General features: G+C 36.0%; 1 long non-coding RNA gene and 1 pseudogene across 1 annotated transcript; one reads left to right on the top strand and one right to left on the bottom strand.

The window, feature by feature from the left end:
• Nucleotides 1-20,542, top strand: part of LOC145799918 (cysteine-rich receptor-like protein kinase 14) — a 172,583-nt pseudogene that overhangs the window by 142,390 nt on the left and 9,651 nt on the right.
• Nucleotides 5,042-7,474, bottom strand: LOC145799797 (uncharacterized). Its single transcript, XR_014341324.1, has 3 exons — nucleotides 6,184-7,474; nucleotides 5,891-6,018; nucleotides 5,042-5,483 (listed from the first exon to the last, which is right to left on the bottom strand). It is a non-coding gene; the product is annotated as an uncharacterized LOC145799797 (long non-coding RNA).

Raw genomic sequence — 20,542 nt, 5'->3', positions numbered from 1 at the left:
ACACTCTCATATATTCTCTAAGACTAATATGTATTTATTAGTACGCTAATTAGTGTACCAATTGATGATGTGGCATAATTTAAGATATTTTTAGTATTTATAATTTTTATAATGAGTGGAATTAATAATAATATCATAACTAATTTTGGTACACTAATTGATGTATGTAACACCACTCATTTTCTAATTATCAACTAATCATATCACTTACATATCATTAAATATAAAAAATAAATTTATATATCATTTTCGTTTGTTTTTTTTTTTAAAACAAAAAAGGCACAAACGTGATACCAATTACAAAACTAAAAAGGAAAGGAGCTTTTTACTTATGGAATTATGGTGGAGTTATAAAATTATGATAGAGAACTTAGAGACAAAGAAGAGAGCAAAAAGATGGAGAGAAGTTGAAGGGAATTTACATGCTCCATTATGTTGGCATAAAGTCCAATATATAGACTTACAAGAAGAGAATACAAACAAAATAGAACTTATTGCATATCTAACTTATATCTAACATATCTAACTTTGTAAGACCTTTTGTCTTAAAAGTTGCCAATTTTTCTAACTAGTTAGGCAAGCCTAGTCGTAGGCTTTTTGAAAAATCTATCTAAAAATAAATACAAAGAGACAAAAATAAATACAAAAGGACTACAATTATTTTCTCTTTGTTACAGTTTTTACAATTATATACACTGATACACACTGTCTACCCTCCTCGGGTTTCAAAGAGATAGACTGTTGTAGATAAGCTTTGGCTGAGCTGATTTGTCGTGTAGCATCGGCTGAAATGATGTGGCTGATCACTTTCCGCCAAATAATGCAGGTTGCTCCACGTGTCCTGGATAAGGTTGGAGTCGATGAGGAGACAGTTGCATGTGATAGTGGGGTCCACTATGCTTCCATCCTGTTGATGAGATTGTGATATTCTTCATCAGTCTCTGATGGAGGAGAATCCGGATCTTGGCTGTATTGCTCATTCCAGAAATGTTCTACATCATCCGCGGTCATGGCTAATTCCAACGGAAGATCCAAATTATTTCTCTTTTTGAGATTTATTAACATGTCAAGAGCCTCATTAATTTGCGTTGGAGACCTTTGATATGTTATGGGAAAATGGGTTACAAATAATATTCTTCCATCTGTAACCATGAATGGCAATTTTGCTGAGCCATGGATGTTGGACGCTGCTTGTGAAACAGATATTAGACTGTCTATCCAATATTCTGTTAAAGAAAGTTTTTGGATATTTTCCAATCGCTCTCTCCGGTGATCTTCATCGAAATAATCATCTTCAAATTCAAAATCTTCAGTTTCTTTAAGATACCAAATCTGGTATGGTTGGAAAAAATGTTCTCGTTCTCGCCAACCAACAGTACTGGAGATCCAAAAAAGTAAAATATTTGCTCCATCGAAAGCCTTTTACTATCCATGAGAGCATTGTTTTGATGATCATTGGATAGTCTATCCATTGAATTGGATCTAAAATTTGGAAAATAACTTGATTAGTTATTCCCCAATCTATATCCTCAAAAAATCACATGTCATGGTTTGCCATGATGGTTATTTTGAGAATTCCATCTTTTAAATTTAATTTATCATAAGATCGTTCTAAGATTTGTCTAATCTTATCATGATGATCTTCAACCCGATTTTTGATTAACATAAAAATTTCTTTTGGAAGCAAAGTTCTTGCTTTTTCAAAAAGACAAATTCTTTTTATTTGTTCAAAAACTGAATCAGAAAACTCATCTGATATGAGATCTGATAGTTGAAGAAAATTGTTTATTTTTTCAAAATTAAAATCTTCATTCCAATTCATTTGTTTAAGAATATTGAAACAAAGATTTTGTAAATCTTTTAATTTAGTTGTTTGCTCAGCTAATTTTTTGGCCAAAACTCCCATGTGTTTTTGAAATTTCACTTTGTTGTCTACAATGTGAGTTTTCCAAACTCCATTGAGTTCTGTATAAATTTCTCTGGATATACCAGGATTGAAAAAATCTTTTATTTCAGATTCATCTGGTCTAGATGTCTGAATATTAGTTGGAACTGGGTTAGTTCTCATTTGACAAAAATTCTTTTGATAAACAGGCATAGCTGGTGCACTATAAAAAGCTTTTTTAGCTTTGGTCATGCTATCATATGCTTTATAGCTCACTCCTGAATATCCACAAACTTGTGTTTTGCAATCATTCCATTCTGTGTAAATTCCAGGTTGTTTTCCTGCAAACACAACATAAACTTTTTCTTCTTTGGGGTTTGCTTTTCTAGCAATTGTCACCCAATCTCCTTGAGCAGGTTGTTTACCCTTATCCATTGTTTCCTCTTGGTCTAGAGGTCTTCTGCAAAAATTAAATTTACTTGTTTAGCAATTTAATTTTCTAAAACAATTTCTGCTAAGAAAATCTGTAAGAAAATTGTTAGTACCTTTAAGATGTTCTACTTCAAAAGTATATTCAGAAATTTTATTATACCAGGCTAATCTTCTTCCTTGTTCAATAGGTTTTTTATTGATCAAGAAATCTCTTACTACCTTATTATCAGTGCGTACAATAAAATTTTCTGGGGCTAAATAAATATGAAAACTCTTTATTGCCAATTTTATTGCAAGTAATTCTTTTTCGAAAATAATATATTTCTGTTCATTTGGTTTAAATGTTCTAGAATTATATCCACAAATTAACTCTTCTTTTTGTAATTTTATGGGTATTGGATTTTTTCTTGGTCTAATCCCCTTTTCTGATAAAGGTATCTCTTTATCATACCATAAATTACTTGGTATAGCTTTAAGAACACAACCCCCGCATGCTTCTGAGGCATCTGTTTCTAAAATTAATTTATCACCTGTTTTAGGAAGATAAACATCTGGTAAAGTTTTAACATTTTCTTTAATTTGTTTAATTAAAGCAACATCTTTTGCTGTCCATTCAAAAATAACATTTTTCCCTAATTTGGTTAACCAAGGAATTTCTATTTTTGAAAGATTTTTAATAAAATTTCGTCCATAATTTAAAATGCCTAATAGACTCTGTAATTGTGTTATATTTTCAAGAGTATTAGGAAATTCTCGTACTTTGGACAAAATATGTTCTTGTAATTTTAAACCTTTTTGGTCTAAAATTATTCCCAAAAATTCAATTGATTCTTTTTCTAATTTAATCTTTTTTGGAGACAAAATAATTCCATGTTTTTGGAATCTTTCACAAAGTAATTTTAAATGTTTCTTATGCTCCTCCTTGGTTTTAGAGAAGATAAGAATATCATCAATATAAACTACACAACAATCTTTAAGATCCTTAAAAATTGTATCCATCCACCGTTGAAATACCTGTGGTGCAATATTTAACCCAAAAGGCATAACATTCCAGTGGTAATGTGCTCTAGGTGTACTGAAAGCTGTCAATTTTTTTGACTCTTCAGTCAATTGAATTTGCCAAAATCCACTGTTACAATCAAATTTGATAAAGATTTTTGATCCTTTGGTTAAGTTAATCAAAACATCTTTTCTTGGAATAAAATATCCATCAAATTCTAAATTTTCATTTAGCCGTTTATAGTTGACTACCATTCGGGCTTTTCCTCTTTTAATTTCAGCATGGTTTCTTACCATAAAAGCTGGACTAGAGTGAGGGTTTTTAGTTTCTTCAATTAACTTTTTGTCTAAAAGTTCCTGGAGTTGAATATCAAATTCATCTATATCTTGTCTAGTATAGATCATCGGTCTTACTCTAATGATAACATTAGGGTCTTTCAATTTTAAACTACAATAACGTGGACTACGTTGCCATAGTTTTAATGGATGTTCACTAAAATTTTCTTCTAAAATTTTATAAATCCAATGTGATTCATCAATAGTTTTGATGATGGGAGTTAAATCACCACGCGGCACGGGCGCAAACTCTTTATCACAAATGTATTTATGTTGTTCTAACAAGGGAATATGAATTAAGACATTGTTTATGCTTAATGAAATAGCCTTTTCCTGTATTTGCATTGGAAGGTATTTATATATAAAATTATTGCCAAGAAGGAAATCTCCATGCATATACGGAAAACATAAAATTTTTGGTATAATGAATTTGCTATCATTTAACCAAATAGCTATATTTTTAGCCTTGAATTGTATGGAAGTATGGTTGCCATCTATTCCGGTAACTAAAATTGGATGTTTCATTAATCACTACAAAAAAATTGACTTTTTGCGACGGTAAAATACCGTCGCTAATACTCCTAATGCCGTCGCAAAAACTTTTTGACGGCAAAATGACTTTTTGCGACGGCAAGAGGGGGTCGCAAATGGAGGGGTCGCAAAAGAGTTTTTGCGACGGCACAGTGCCGTCGTGCCGTCGCTAATGTTTTTGCGATGGCATTTTTGCCTTTTGCGACGGCACCGTGCAGTCGCTAATAATGTTTGAAATTTCTTGACTTTTTGTGACGACACTATTTTACCGTCGCTAAAAATGTTATTTGAGACGGCAAAAAATACCGTCACTAATAGTCTTTTTTTTGCAACGGCAAAAACATTGTTTTTGCGACGGTGTGGTACCGTCGCAAAAAGTACTAAAAATATCAAAATTTTTATTTTTTTTGTGACAGTGTAATACCGTCGCAAATAGTATTAAAAAAATAATAAAATTTCTATTTTAAATAATAAAATTTCTATTTTTTGCGACAGTTTAGTGTCGTCGCAAAAAGTAAACCTGTAACAAAATCAATAAAAATAATAAAATTTTTTGTTTTTTGCGACAGTGTAGTGCCGTCACAAAAAAGAAAAAAAATCCTCCAATAAAATTATTAAAAGTATTAAAATTTCTCCATAATAATTACATAATAATATAAAAAATCCAGTATAAGATAACAGTTTCTTCATAATAAAATATTCTTCCATTCATAATTACACATCAACAAAATTATCCCACTACATAATGTTCCATAATTATCCTCCGATAAAATTTAAAAATATAAAAGAAATGAAAAAAATAAACACTATAAATGAATATAAATTACTTTTTTCTCCATTTATAAATTCACGATTCAAACAGAGCAAGAGTTCACAAAGGTAACCAATGATCACTTCTGTTACTTAACTCAGTTTTAATAAAAAGACTAACAATGTCCCAACAAATTCTTCATTCCACTTACAGTTTTGATCTTAAAATTTTCACCTCATCCCACAAAATCTTTCCTTTTTGAGTCGCACAATCTCACATATTCAATTCACCTGCAAGCTTGAAGGAGGGTCGAATGTTTCATCACCACAATACAAATCTGTACTATGAAAATTGGTTACAAAATATTCAACCCTCAGTTTTCCTCAAGGTTGAAATATGGAGGGACACAGTATGTAATGTATATAATGGGAAAATAAAAATTTTATTTTTTTCAACTCGTCATCCCGTCTGGTTATTTGGATTTGAAAGCCATTCACTAATCGAGCTGAAGGAAAGAAAGACATCCGATCCTCCTTGAGTTGGGTCTACCTACCAAAATAATTTGCAGCGAAATAAGAACTTCATTTACAGCATAATTTCTTCACATCATCCACACAAAAAACAATATGTATATAATCCATCATATTTATAAATAAATAATGAGACCCACCATTAATTTTTGAATGTGATGTGTCCTACATGCAAATATGGTAGAGTTTATTGTGTGGATCTATCTAAGAAGTTGAAGAAAATGGTGAAACGTATTTGGTGATATATATATATATATATATATATAAACCCTCAAAAAACAAACCCATAATTTGAGGACATCTTTTACAACCATTAATTAATGCAACATAATTTTTCTTAAGTTTTTTATTTTTTATTTTGGTACTACGTAAAAGTCTGTTTGTCTGTATAATGTTTTTCACAAGTATTTGAGGGATGAAAATAACCTGTATGTAGTAACGAAGTAATGAAGAAAGAGAGCAATTTGAAGGCGAGCCAACTCTACCCCTGGACAAAATCGAGCTCCTCCTCCAAACGGAGCATAAAATGGACTGCTTCTCCAATTTCTCTTTTCCTTTATATAGGAAACAAAACAAAAACAAAAACAAAAACTGTCAATTTTTATAGAGTAATGCAAACTGATCAAGGATTACACCTGAGGCCATGCTAATTTGATATTTGATAGATTAAATAGAAATTCTAGAATTAAGAAGGGAGTAAATAAATCAAGGATAATAACCTTTTGTACTTGGGTCAATCAACTAGGTCCTTGATTGGACAACAAGCCACACTGAATGTCTAGAGTTGCTTAGGCTGTCTGGAAACATGGTATGGTATGGACTCTAGGGTAGACTCTATGCATTGGACAATCCACCTGCTTAGAGGTTGAGCTACATTTCAAGAAAAATATTAACCATCTAAAGTAATCAAGAGGGAAAACATTGCTAATAAAGCAATATTTGGCAAGACAACCCAACATGTGAAGGCAGCCCTCAATAACTATTTACACATTCATTATTCATTAACATCACCTAGACAACTATTTGACCTTGTAAAGTATCAAATTTTTACTCTAGAAAGTTCACTGTCATCAGGATGGTAACTGTCACAATGGTTAAATGTTTACTGTACCAAAACATTATGTGCTGGCAAATACATTTTAGTATCATAAAGACCTAAATTTTTCCTAACTTAACGGTATTGAAAGCATCCAACAAAATTCAGCAGCAAGCGGAGTCAAAATCATACATGATCTAACATAAATTATGTAGATGTCAAGCATGAGGGAGAGCAACTATATGTTAGTAAAGATTTCCTTTTTATTATTGTAAGTATATTTTAGGAATCCAGGCCATGTGTGTTAGTTAACTAGTATCCAAAATGAGTGCAACACAATATCAAGTATGAATATCAAAGATTGTTATTGGAAGTATACATGGAGACATGGCACCAAAAAGTGCTAAAAGGCCCAAAAATTCTCTCAGTATGTTTTTTTCATTGTGAAGCCTGCAAGAAGAGGCAGATCAAATTAATTGTTACTGATCATAAGAAAAAGATCAAATTAAACACAACCCAACATAGCACTTCTCAACCATTTAGGATTTTCTATGGAAAGTGAACTACATAAGAAAATAGTTCTTAGCAAGAACATCCAGTGTTGTGAATGACCCATAAGTTTCTCCAGAATCTACACCACAAAATTTCACAATAAGATGAGTAAAAAAAAGGCAGGAATTTTGCGGGCATAGATACCTACCTCAGAAGGAGCCTTCTCTAAACACAGGGAAACAAATTCTTTCATAGGACGAGAAAAATGTTCATCCAACTGCACAAGAAAAATTAAATAACTCACTTTAATTGAAAATTTTATTTATCAAGCGTTGAGTCCAAGCCAATGGACGATCTGATCTCCCATTCGTCTCTACCATCACTCTCGACATTTGGGATCACTAAGTACCTGTAAGAAGAAGAAATATATGTTCATATCATAATCAATCATACCAGGGACAGGGACTAAACAAAGTTCTGTTCTATGAAATTATATGATAGAAAAGAGCCTCTAAAAATGGTAAGTAGTAACTGGATTTGCCATAAGTTGTGTTATTACATAGTACATCGTGAAACATATATCCCATACAAAAATCATCGCTGAAGACAGATGTAAGCTCAAATCACTACAGGTAGAGACATAGACAAATAGACAAGTAGAGAGAGAGAAAGAGAGAGAGAAGAGTGATGAGTGAGAGAGAGACAGGGAGAGAGAGAGAGATAGACAGAAAAAGAGATAGAGAGAGAGATAAATGGAGAGATAGAAAAAGAGAGAGAAACAAGAGATGAGCGAGAGATAGACAAAAAGAGAGAGAAATAGAGCGAAAAGAGATGAGCGAGAGAGAGACACAGAAAAACAGAGAGATAGAGAGAGAAGAGAAATGGGCGAGAGAGATAAAGAGAGATAGAAAGATAAGAGAGAGAGAGAACAAAAAAGAAATGAGAGAGATAGAGAGATGAGCGAGAGAGACAGAGAGAGAAAACAGATGAAAGAGATATAGAGAAGAGAGATAAGCGAGAGACATAGAGAGAAAATGAGAGAGAGAAACAGACAGATAGAGAAAAAAGAGTGATGAGTGAAAGAGATAAAGAGAAGAGAGAAAGATAGAGACAGAGAGACATGAAGATGAAAAAATGAATGAAAAGAGAAATATTATATCAAAAGAGTAAGAAGATATTGTTTTTTTAAATTTTTTTTGTGACAGAAAAATACTATTGAATTTATTCAAACCATTTTGTGACTGTATATATATGAAGCTATCTCAAAACCACAATCACTATGCTAGGTTAGAGTTTTTCAAAAACTCTTTTGAGAAAATTATACTTTCTTGTTTTCCGTGTTATATTGTTTTTACTGAATTTTTTTAATATTTTAAGTATTTTTTTAATCTTTAGACACACCTAACATAAATACACCTAAAAAATAAAAAAATTATAAATTTTTTTTAAAAATTCACTAAATACCAAAAATAAAAAATATATATATAATAATTCAATACATTTTTTTTTGTATTTTTATGTATTTATTAATTTTTAAAAATATTTTTTCATAATTTTTTATTTTTTAGATACATCTAAATAAGGTGCATTTAAAAAAAAATATTTAAAATTTAAAAAATATTTGCTAAAAACAAAAAAAAAAACACGAAAGGCACTTTTTGCGGCGGCAAAAAATGTCGTCTCAAAAAAGCAGAGTATTTGCGACGGCACCATTTGCCGTCTCAAAAAAGCAGAGCATTTGCGACGGCACTATTTGCCGTCTCAAAAAATGAGAGTATTTGCGACGGCAAAAAATACCGTCGCAAATACTCTCATTTTTTGAGACGGCAAATAGTGCCGTCACAAATGCTCTGCTTTTTTGAGACAGCAAATGGTGCCGTCGCAAATACTCTGCTTTTTTGAGACGGCATTTTTTGCCGTCGCAAAAAGTGACTTTTTGAGAGGGCAAGTGTGCCGTCGCAAATAATTTCGTCTCATAAACCTACTTTTCTTGTAGTGAATGTCCATTTTTCTTTTGGTATGGCATTCCATTTACATGAGCTGACTGTAGCTCCTGTATCTATGAGAACACTGAGGCTATAGGGTTTATAACCTGAAAAATTAAATGTTCCCAATACATATGTATATCTTCTTTTTCCTTGGCTAGGAGAAAAAATAATATCATCATTTTTTGTTTGAAAATGATACATATATGCGGACTTGATATGTTCAAGTTTTCTTGTTCCTGGAAAAATAGGAATCTGAACATTGTTTGAAGTAATAGATTCTTGATTAGAATTATTACTTGATTCTCTAATGCTTAACTTTGAAAATGATTTGTTAGAAAAATCTTTTTCAAATACAGAAGTTGATCTTTTAATTTTTGGAACTGTATTTTCAATATATAAATTTTTTCCTGATGCCTGCATTTGTAATTGTGCAGGTTTTTTTATTTTAGAAAATTCTCCTTGTCCCACTAGGTCTTGGATTAACTATTGTCGAGGGACTTCTAAATCGCTCCAATTCATTAGACGAGGTTGTATTACCATGTCAAATGGTCTTGGTTCAAAAATCTAAACGATTTTATTATCGTTTGATCTTGTTTTTGTTTCAAGAAATTTGGTTAATTCGTGAATTGTTTTCCAACGAATAGCCAAATCATGAGAATTTGATTTCATTCCTAATCCTTGTGTTTTAATTCTTATTCTGACTGTATCTTCAAGATTAGGATCATTTATGGAAATAAAGAAATTTGGTCTAACATTAAACCAAACTACTCCATTAGCCAAATTAGACTGAATTCCTCAATGATTGCTTTCATTGGGTCGGAAAATCTTTTGTCAAAAATTACTGCCAAAATAGGAGTATCTATCCCTTGGCAAAATAAGGCTGTTATTGTTACTTGAATTAATCCAATATGAATATATTGAATTTCAGGATATTTCTTTTTCCATCTTGCAACCTTTTTCTTATCAAAAAAAGGAATATCAATATTTCCTTCTTCTGACCATTTCGCTTGAGTGTTACCACTGTATTGTTCAAACACTCTTGCTGAAAAGAAGTTAAATTTTGAAAGTTTATAAATTTCTGGAACAGCAACTTCTTGCATTTTTTCAAATTTTGCTAACTCTTCGTCGGTAAAAGTTTTTTTTTCTCCGATTACATCTCCAAGTCGAATTGCCTGTAATTCTTCTTGAGATATACTATTTGCTTCTTAAGATATTTCTTGACTATTATTAGTCATCATGAAGATTAGTTCTTCATCTGAACTTTCTTCATCACTAGAAATTTCATATAAGATTTCTTCTTCATCAGAAATTTCTTCTCCATATATTATTTCAAAATCTTGTTCTTCAAGGACTTTGATCATTTTCTTTGCACTTTTTCCCCTTTTTGGGCATTCGGGTGCATAGTGACCTTCTTCGTTACAAATGTAACATTTACAAGTTTTCTTTTTTGAAACACTTGTTGGTTTCTTTTTTCGAATATACTTTTTCTTTTTTGAAAGAGTTTTGTTCTTTTTCTAAGGTTTCCATTTATATTTTCTACGCTTTTTGGAAAATCCTTTTTCTTTTAGGAAATGTATTACAACCAATTTTCCAATTTTCTTTTAAAATTTTATCACAACATTTTTGACCATATGGTGAGTTAGAAATTTAATTTTTTATTTGTTTTTTCGCCTTTACTTCTAGACACCGATCTGCTATCAGCCTTAGAACATAATTAATGCGAAAACCAAGATTATCGTATTCTTCCTTCTCCATTTTTTTGAGAAAATCAGGATATGTTTTAATGCATAACTCATCCCATGGATTAGGGAGTTTATGAAAAAATTGATCTAACCAGGGTTGATTTGCGGGTGGATCAATAAGATAATAATATTTTTTAAAAATTTGAACATAATCTTCAAAAAGACAAATATTACATAATTCTAATTTAGTCAAAATATAATTTGCATCTGCTTGCAAATTAGTATCTCCTGCAAAACCACATAAATTTTCTTTTATGATTTTTGCAAATTCAGCTAAAATTGTGTCAAGTGTGAGAAAATTTGTTAACAAAGCCGTTTTTTGACTTTTTCCAATTTCAGATTTTTTCCAGTGTCTTAACCATTGCAACACATCTCCCTGGAGAGTTGCTGCAATATAATCAAGGAATTTTTCCTTTGACCAACTATTTTTATAATTGGTAATTATGATGGACAAGGATTGTGCCAAATCATCTATTGCTTGTGGTTGATCCTTAAAAGGAACATGAGACAAGTCTAAATAAATACCATTTTGAGCTATTGGATACTTATGATTATTATCTTTTCTAGATATTACTGGCTCAGGTGTAGGATTTGAGGTACTTCCAATGTTAATATCATTTTTAACTTCATTTGTTTGAATAAAGTCAAAATTTTCTCCATCTCCCCATGTGCCAAATAATTCGGGATCAATTGGCTCTTCTGCCTTTCTTTTCCCTTTATTTATTTCTGATGAAATATCTTGATCTATTGATTCTTCAGATGAGGATGATTGGCTGTCATCATCATTAGTTGACATATTAATATCATAATTAAAGTGTTGTAAAAGGGCTTCATTTTCTAGATAAGTTTCTCTTATCTGATCCAGTAGCCTATTTCTTTCATCAATACCTAAGTTTGAGTCTTTATATAATTTTCTCCAATAATCCAATATTTCAACAATATTTTCATATTCAGTTTTATTATAGGTATTGGTTTGAAGTACCATAATATCTTCTGTACCATAAAATAGCCTAGGGATGTCACTATCTCCTGGACTATTCATTCTATCATTGTTTATGAAAGATATAGTTTCTAATTTTGTCACCAAATTGTTTATTTGGTTTTTTGCTTCTTTATTTAAATCAATATTTATTATAGAACCCAAATTGTCTATTTTAGATTCTATAGACTCAACTTTAGTCTCTAGATATTTTTGATTTGTTTTTTGATTTTTATCTAATTTAGAAAACCAAGAACACATAATATCAGTAATATTATTTAAACTAGAACACACACTATTTATATTTGCAGATTCTTTAGTAATATGCAGACTATGATCATATTTATTATTAACATTATTTTTTGTATTTCCAAAGCATATTATATCATCAGAATTAATTGCCATTTTAGATTGTTGTTGGTACCTAAGACCCTCCTAGTGTATTATCTGGTGCCTAAAACCTCTCTTTTATGATCTTAAAGACTTAATTATGGCCAATAGTCAAAAGATCTTAATGAGTATATGGGCTTTGACATACACTAAGCATATAGGTTTTACAATAACTAAAAATGAAACAAATAATTATGAAGATATAAAATACAAAAGATACACAAAAAACTTAGACGAAATTTTTAACTTAAAATTTTTTTTTTATATCATAAAACACACCATACAAACTTATATATATATCAAAAATTTATACATAGATAGAAATACTTACATAGCTTGATCTTACTTTTCAAAGCTCTTCACCAAGCTCTGATACCAATTACAAAACTAAAAAGGAAAGGATCTTTTTACTTATGGAATTATGGTGAAGTTATAAAATTATGATAGAGAACTTAGAGACAAAGAAGAGAGCAAAAAGATGGAGAGAAGTTGAAGGGAATTTACATGCTCCATTATGTTGGCATAAAGGCCAATATATAGACTTACAAGAAAAGAATACAAACAAAATAGAACTTATTGCATATCTAACTTATATCTAACATATCTAACTTTATAAGACTTTTTGTCTTAAAAGTTGCCAATTTTTCTAACTAGTTAGGCAAGCCTAGTCGTAGGCTTTTTGAAAAATCTATCTAAAAGTAAATACAAAGAGACAAAAATAAATACAAAACGACTACAATTATTTGCTCTTTGCTACAGTTTTTACAATTATATACACTGATACACACTATTTATGGAAATAGAAACCTTGGAAAAAGAACAAAACTTTTTCAAAAAAGAAAAAGTATATTCGAAAAAAGAAACCAACAAGTTTACATTTGTAACGAAGAAGGTCACTATGCACCCGAATGCCCAAAAAGGGGAAAAAGTGCAAAGAAAATGATCAAAGTCCTTGAAGAACAAGATTTTGAAATAATATATGGGGAAGAAATTTCTGATGAAGAAGAAATCTTATATGAAATTTCTAGTGACGAAGAAAGTTCAGATGAAGAACTAATCTTCATGATGACTAATAATAGTCAAGAAATATCTCAAGAAGCAAATAGTATATCTCAAGAAGAATTACAGGCAATTCGACTCGGAGATGTAATCGGAGAAGAAAAAACTTTTACCGACGAAGAATTAGCAAAATTTGAAAAAATGCAAGAAGTTGTTGTTCCAGAAATTTATAAACTTTCAAAATTTAACTTCTTTTCAGCAAGAGTGTTTGAACAATACAGTGGTAACACTCAAGCGAAATGGTCAGAAGAAGGAAATATTGATCTTCCTTTTTTTGATAAGAAAAAGGTTGCAAGATGGAAAAAGGAATATCCTGAAATTCAATATATTCATATTGGATTAATTCATGTAACCATAACAGCCTTATTTCGCCAAGGGATAGATACTCCTATTTTGGCAGTAATTTTTGACAAAAGATTTTCCGACCCAATGAAAGCAATCATTGGAGGAATTCAGTCTAATTTGGCTAATGGAGTAGTTTGGTTTAATGTTAGACCAAATTTCTTTATTTCCATAAATGATCATAATCTTGAAGATACAGTCAGAATAAGAATTAAAACACAAGGATTAGGAATGAAATCAAATTCTCATGATTTGGCTATTCGTTGGAAAACAATTCACGAATTAACCAAATTTCCTGAAACAAAAACAAGATCAAACGATAATAAAATCGTTGAGATCTTTGAACCAAGACCACTTGACACGGTAATACAACCTCGTCTAATAAATTGGAGCGATTTAGAAGTCCCTCGACAATGGTTAATCCAAGACCTAGTGGGACAAGGAGAATTTTCTAAAATAAAAAAACCTGCACAATTACAAATGCAGGCATCAGGAAAAAATTTATATATTGAAAATACAGTTCCAAAAATTAAAAGATCAACTTCTGTATTTGAAAAAGATTTTTCTAACAAATCATTTTCAAAGTTAAGCATTGGAGAATCAAGTAATAATTCTAATCAAGAATCTATTACTTCAAACAATGTTCAGATTCCTATTTTTCCAGGAACAAGAAAACTTGAACATATCAAGTCCGCATATGTGTATCATTTTCAAACAAAAAATGATGATATTATTTTTTCTCCTAGCCAAGGAAAAAGAAGATATACATATGTATTGGGAACATTTAATTTTGCAGGTTATAAACCCTATAGCCTCAGTGTTCTCATAGATACAGGAGCTACAGTCAGCTCATGTAAATGGAATGCCATACCAAAAGAAAAATGGACATTAATGAAACATCTAATTTTAGTTACCGGAATAGATGGCAACCATACTTCCATACAATTCAAGGCTAAAAATATAGCTATTTGGTTAAATGATAGCAAATTCATTATACCAAAAATTTTATGTTTTCCGTATATGCATAGAGATTTCCTTCTTGGCAATAATTTTTTATATAAATACCTTCCAATGCAAATACAGGAAAAGGCTATTTCATTAAGCATAAACAATGTCTTAATTCATATTCCCTTGTTAGAACAACATAAATACATTTGTGATAAAGAGTTTGCGCCCGTGCCGCGTGGTGATTTAACTCCCATCATCAAAACTATTGATGAATCACATTGGATTTATAAAATTTTAGAAGAAAATTTTAAGTTAAAAATTTACAAATTCTTTGAAAACGTAAACATAAATAAAAATAATAATGAATCACTTTTTTTTTCTTTCTTTTTTTCTCGCTTATTTCTCCTCTTTTCTTTCTTCTTCTTCTCTTACATTTACATATCAATCAATTAATTTTTTTCTTATACACATCTATTCAACTATAATAAAAAGAAAAAATTACAAATCATTCAAAAATTATTTTCGAAACTCATAACAAACAAATTTTCAATTTTTAAAACTCTTTTCAACAACTTATATTTTAAAATAAATTTAAAACTCAAAATTCTTTTCAAAAACTAAACCAACGAAGTTTTTTATTTTTATTTTTTTTTAATTCACAAGTTCTTATTTAAACATAATCGTTACCATACAAGTAAGATTGACTATTTAAAGTTTTAATGGCGTGGATAGATTTGCATCATCTCTCAAACACAATTCTCATACTATTGGAGGAATAGAGAGATATGGTCTCTCTTCTCCACTTCTCAGGAACTATTCCATTCATTCTCTTCTTTCCACAATTTGTTAGTTCAGCTACCTCTGGAACCTACCTCTTACATGTTTGTGATAACCAATTTAATTACACAAATAACAGTAGTGTGTTTCAAAACAATCTCAACAACCTCCTTGCTAATCTCTCCTCTCAAAACCCCCTGACCAACTTCTACAACTCCACCTTTGGTAGAGACGAAAACAGTGTATGCACTTAGCTCTTGCCCAGCGCACATTGCCGCACAAGATTGCCAAGCCTTTGCACAAGATGCTTCACATTCCATCACACAATACTGCCCAAATCAGGAAAAAAAAAACTATTATATACTATGTGGAATGTGTTGTACGACATGCAAACTATTCTTTCTTCTCCAAGGCAGAACATGGTCCTGGCGTTTATTGCAAACTATTCTTTCTACAATCCTGAGAGGTTGGATCAAGTATTGGCAAATACAATGGATGGCCTTATTACTAAGGCTGCTTTTGGTTCTTCAACAACAAAAACAAAAACAAAAACAAAATTTGCAACAGGAGAAGCCAAGATCATTGGTTCTCAGCAGTTATATTGCTTTATGCAATGCACCCCTGACATAACTGAAAACGCTTGCAGGGACTGTTTAGTATATGCATTTGATAGACTTCAATATAATACTCAAGGAAAAGAGTGGGGACTGGATTATATCCCAAATTGTCAGGCAAGGTATCTGAGAGGGTGATTTATGATCTGGAGTTGGGCCGAGGTAACGGCCGAGCAGGTTGAGAGCCCAACGATGCATGGGGCCGAGATGATTGACTATCCGCCAAGAGATGGGCTGCCAGAACTTGGGCCGAGTGTGTGTCGCCCCAGACCGTAAAGAAGCTGCTCGGTTGGACCGAGCTGCTCGATCGGGCGATGGCCGAAGCAAGACAAGCTGAGTGACCGGCGCCCGGAAAGGCGTGGTCAGCCGAGATAACTGTTTGACCGGCAGAAAGGCCGGCCACAGGAGGTGCCTCGGGCTGGGCTTTGCCGAGATGTCGCCTAGCCCGGTCCTCCTTGGGTGTAGCCAGTGAAGTGCTTGGACATGAAGCACGGCACGGCAACGGATAGAGTAGCTCGGCTGCCGAGCTCCAGGATGAAGGCAGGCAGTTGAGATTAGGTGATGTTCAGCAAGGTTTATGCTGACAGATGGGATAGCGGAGCCACGTGTCAGGGGATGACTGGGAGTAGATATGGGGCGCAGAGGGTATATAAGCATGTCTGCGCCCCCCATACGCGACGGATGAACACTCTGTAAGGAAGTTCTTACACTAAAACACTTCTCTCTCTCTCCCTCTATCCTAAGGTGTGTGCTAACTTGATCGTCGGAGGGTTTTTCCGGCCACACACCGCCGGGTAGCTCACCATTCTTTGCGCGCAGGTGATCGGACATAAACGGAATTCGGAAGAAAGGAGTACGGACTTGCCGGAATATTTGCTCCCCGTACAATTGGCGCCGTCTGTGGGAAGCTTGACAGACAAAACCTTGTCTTCCAGATTCATCTGATCGCCGTCCATGGCGAACAACGACGAGTTTCCGTTGTCTGCCATAGACGGAGCTACCCCGGAGTACACCCGAAGGAGAGAAGGTCCTCCCGCCATCCATCCAATGGCGGACTTGGGGACGCCCACCGGAGGACAGTCAGGGGACGCGCGGGATAAGCGCGGAAGAAGTCATGGACATTCACGGAGTCCAGACGGTCACCGGCGGAGGAGAGACTCACACGCCAGACGTCTGGAAAATAAGTTGAGGGATCAAGACGCTGTCATCCGGCGAATGGCAGCGGAGATGGAGGATCTGAAGCGGCATGTCAAAGGGAAGGGTGTAGCTGGAGTGGGAGACCACAGTGAGCGCACCCCATCCCGTCGTTCAGGCGCCAGAGTCCGCGACGTACTCAGTCCATATCTATTACCAGAAGTTACCAGGTTGGTGATTCCGACGCGCATGCAGAAAAGTCTAGCGCGCAAGACAGCACTTACAAACCCTCACGTCCGGCGACGACGTCGAGGTATTCTTACTCCGCTCAGTCAGAGGATTTACGAGCGGTCTTAAAGGAGCAGGCTCGCCGGCGCAAAGCTCAGAGAATACCTGCCTTCCAGCGGCTATCCTACGGGGTTCACGCCAGCGAGGAGGTCGGAATGCCTCCACCCCGCCAAGCAGTGCCACTCTTTGATGATATGGACTTGGCTAGGCTGAGCGCCACCCCTTTTTCCGTGGATATAGAAACAACACCTCTTCTGACAGGCTTCCACCAGCCTAAGTTCACACTTTTCGACGGAAAAACCGATCCATACATGCATGTGAGCCACTTCCGACAGGTTATGGCCGGACATAGGCGCAATGACGAACTTATGTGCCTAATCTTCCCGTCAAGTTTAGGCGAGCTGGGCTTAAAGTGGTTCGAGAGGTTGCCGGAAGGGAGCATACAACGGTGGCATCAGTTGGCCGAGGCGTTTGTTACACGCTTCAAAACCAACACAAAGACACCAAAGGAAGTCGATCATTTGCTAAGTGTCAAGATGGAACCGAGCGACACACTGAAGGTATACAACTCAAGGTACTGGGAAACCTTCAACGAGATCTTGGATTGCCCGGTCAACCTTGCAATCACGCAATACAAGCGTGGTCTCCCGGTCGGACATAGACTGCGGGACTCGCTTACCATGCACCAGCCGACCTCCATGGGCCAGCTCATGCAGCGCATTAATGAGCACATCCGAGTAGAGGATGACGCGTCAGCCTCTACCGTGAAGGCCACTCCGGTAGCAACAGACAAGAAGACAGCAGGCAAAGTGCACGCAGTTGGGCAAGAGTCCAGCCGCTCAAGTGACCGAGCAGAGGAATCGGACCGTGGTTCGAATCGTAAGAACCGGGGTAGAGGACGTCGGAATGACCGGGATGATTACCCCCGAGATGACGTAGCAGACGCAAACAGAAGGATGAAGGCAAGGACTGGCATAACCACGGTCTTCAAGATTCCAATCTATCGCATACTTGGTGAAATCCGAGACGAGGAGTATGTCCGGTTTCCTCCTAAGTTGGGCGATGGACAAAAGGGCTACAATCCGCGGTATCGTTGCACATTCCACCGGGAGAGAGGCCACCGAACTGAGGACTGTTTTCCTTTGAGGCAACACTTAGAAGAGCTAGTCGCAGTCGGGCACCTGGACCTTTACATTGATGGCGGCGTGAAGCCGAATTAGGCTCCGGTCGATCCCAGGGGACAGGATGACCGAGACGCACCACCACAAGGAGTTATCAATGTCATCCACGGCATCGTGGAACCGGAGCGTGTTTGCGAACTCCGGGGCATGATAAAAAAGGCAGAGCATATGAGGGAAGTTTTGTCGGTACAGCCTGCCATCAAAAGGGGAAAGACTGAAGAAAAAGACGTGATTAGTTTCACCTCACGGGATCTAGAGCGTATCCAGACGCCGCACAACGATGCCTTAGTAGTCACACTACGCGTCAAGGACTTTGATGTTAAGCGAATCTTGATCGATCAGGGAAGCTCGGTCGAGATCATGTACTATGATGCGTTCAAGCAGCTTAAACTCCGGGAGACAGATTTGGCTCCGGCAACTTCGCCACTGGTCGGATTCAACTCACAACCAGAGTGGCCTTTGGGAAAGATTATCCTGCCGGTCAAAGCGGGATCCGTGGTCAAACAAGTTGAGTTTTGGGTGCTACAAGTGCCTTCGACGTACAACCTTATCCTTGGAAGGGGATGGCTGCACGCCATGCAAGCTGTAGCATCGACTTATCACCAGGTGATGAGATTCCCCTTGGCTGTGGGGGCAATCGAGGAGATTTGGGGCGATCAGGTCATGTCCAAGCAGTGCTTCGTGGCGGTCAACGGAAGCCGGGCTGCCAAAAGATTCGTTCAAATGATTGAGGGACCGGAGGACCAGGGTGTCTTGGATGATGTGGGCACCAAGGCCGAAGATAAGGCTGTTGAAGAATTGGTCGAGGTGCGGATTGATACAGAGCAGCCGGACAAGTTCTTCTTGCTCAGTTCAAGTCTCACGGCTATAGAGAGGACCGAGATGATTGAGTTTTTGATGGCGAATATCGAAGTCTTTGCATGGTCGCCTTACGACATGCCTGGCCTCGATCCAAGTTTTATCTGCCATCACCTCAATGTCTTCCCTGGAGCAAAGCCAATCATCCAGCGAACAAGGAGATCGGCGCTGCATCACGCCGAGGTAGTTGCAGAGGAGGTAAAGAACCTGCTTGAGGCACGAGCAATTCAGGAAGTGCACTATCCTCGGTGGATTTCCAACACAGTAGTGGTGCCTAAGAAGAATGGAAAGTGGCGAGTTTGTGTCGACTACAAGACAGTCAACCGAGCTTGTCCCAAAGACAACTTCCCTTTGTCGCGCATTGACCAGCTAGTGGACTTGACGGCTGGACACAATAGGCTCAGTTTCTTGGATGCGTACCGCGGTTATCACCAGATCGCCATGCATGGGCCTGACCGAGAGATCACCTCTTTCACGACTCCAAAGGGACTCTTCTGCTACCGAGTCATGCCTTTTGGTTTGAAGAACGCCGGGGCAACCTTTCAGAGGATGGTGACCAAAATGTTCGCTCCTTTGCTTGGCCGGACAATGGAGGCTTACATCGATGATATGATGGTAAAGAGCCGACATGAAGCAAACCATTTGTCCGACTTAGCCGAGATGTTTGCCATTCTGAAGAAACACAAGCTGCGCTTGAATGCGTCAAAGTGCGCCTTTGGCGTGGGATCCGAAAAAATTTTGGGGTTCCTAGTCACGAACCGAGGCATTGAAGCAGACCCTACTCAGATCAGAGCCGTGCAGGAGTTGAAACAGCCGAGCTCGGCTAAGGACGTACAGCATCTGGCCGGGATGGCCGCCGCGCTTAATCGGTTTATAAGCCGGTCATCAGATCGCTGCCGCCCTTTCTTTCAAGCATTGAAGTCAAAGTTCTCGTGGGACGCAGAGTGTGACCGAGCTTTGGCCGAGCTCAAGGAATATCGATCTACTCCGCCACTATTGGTTACACCAAAGCTGGGAGAGGAACTCTACCTTTACCTTGCCGTCTCCCAGCACGCAGTCAGTGCGGTATTAGTCCGCGCTGAAGGAATCAAGCACTTCCCAATTTTTTATGTCAGCAAGACCTTGCTGCCGGCTGAGACGAGATATTTGCCGCTGGAAAAGCTAGCGTTGGCATTGATGATGGCTTCGAGGAAGTTGGCGCATTATTTTCACGCCCATACCATTGTCGTACTGACCGAGTTTCCCCTCAA

The sequence above is a fragment of the Camellia sinensis genome, chromosome 9 (genome assembly GCF_055761805.1).
Source record: "Camellia sinensis isolate YWXY chromosome 9, ASM5576180v1, whole genome shotgun sequence".
Taxonomy (NCBI): Eukaryota; Viridiplantae; Streptophyta; class Magnoliopsida; order Ericales; family Theaceae; genus Camellia; species Camellia sinensis.
The sequence above is the reverse complement of the archived record's forward strand: the minus strand, read 5'-3'. Positions and strand labels throughout refer to the sequence as shown.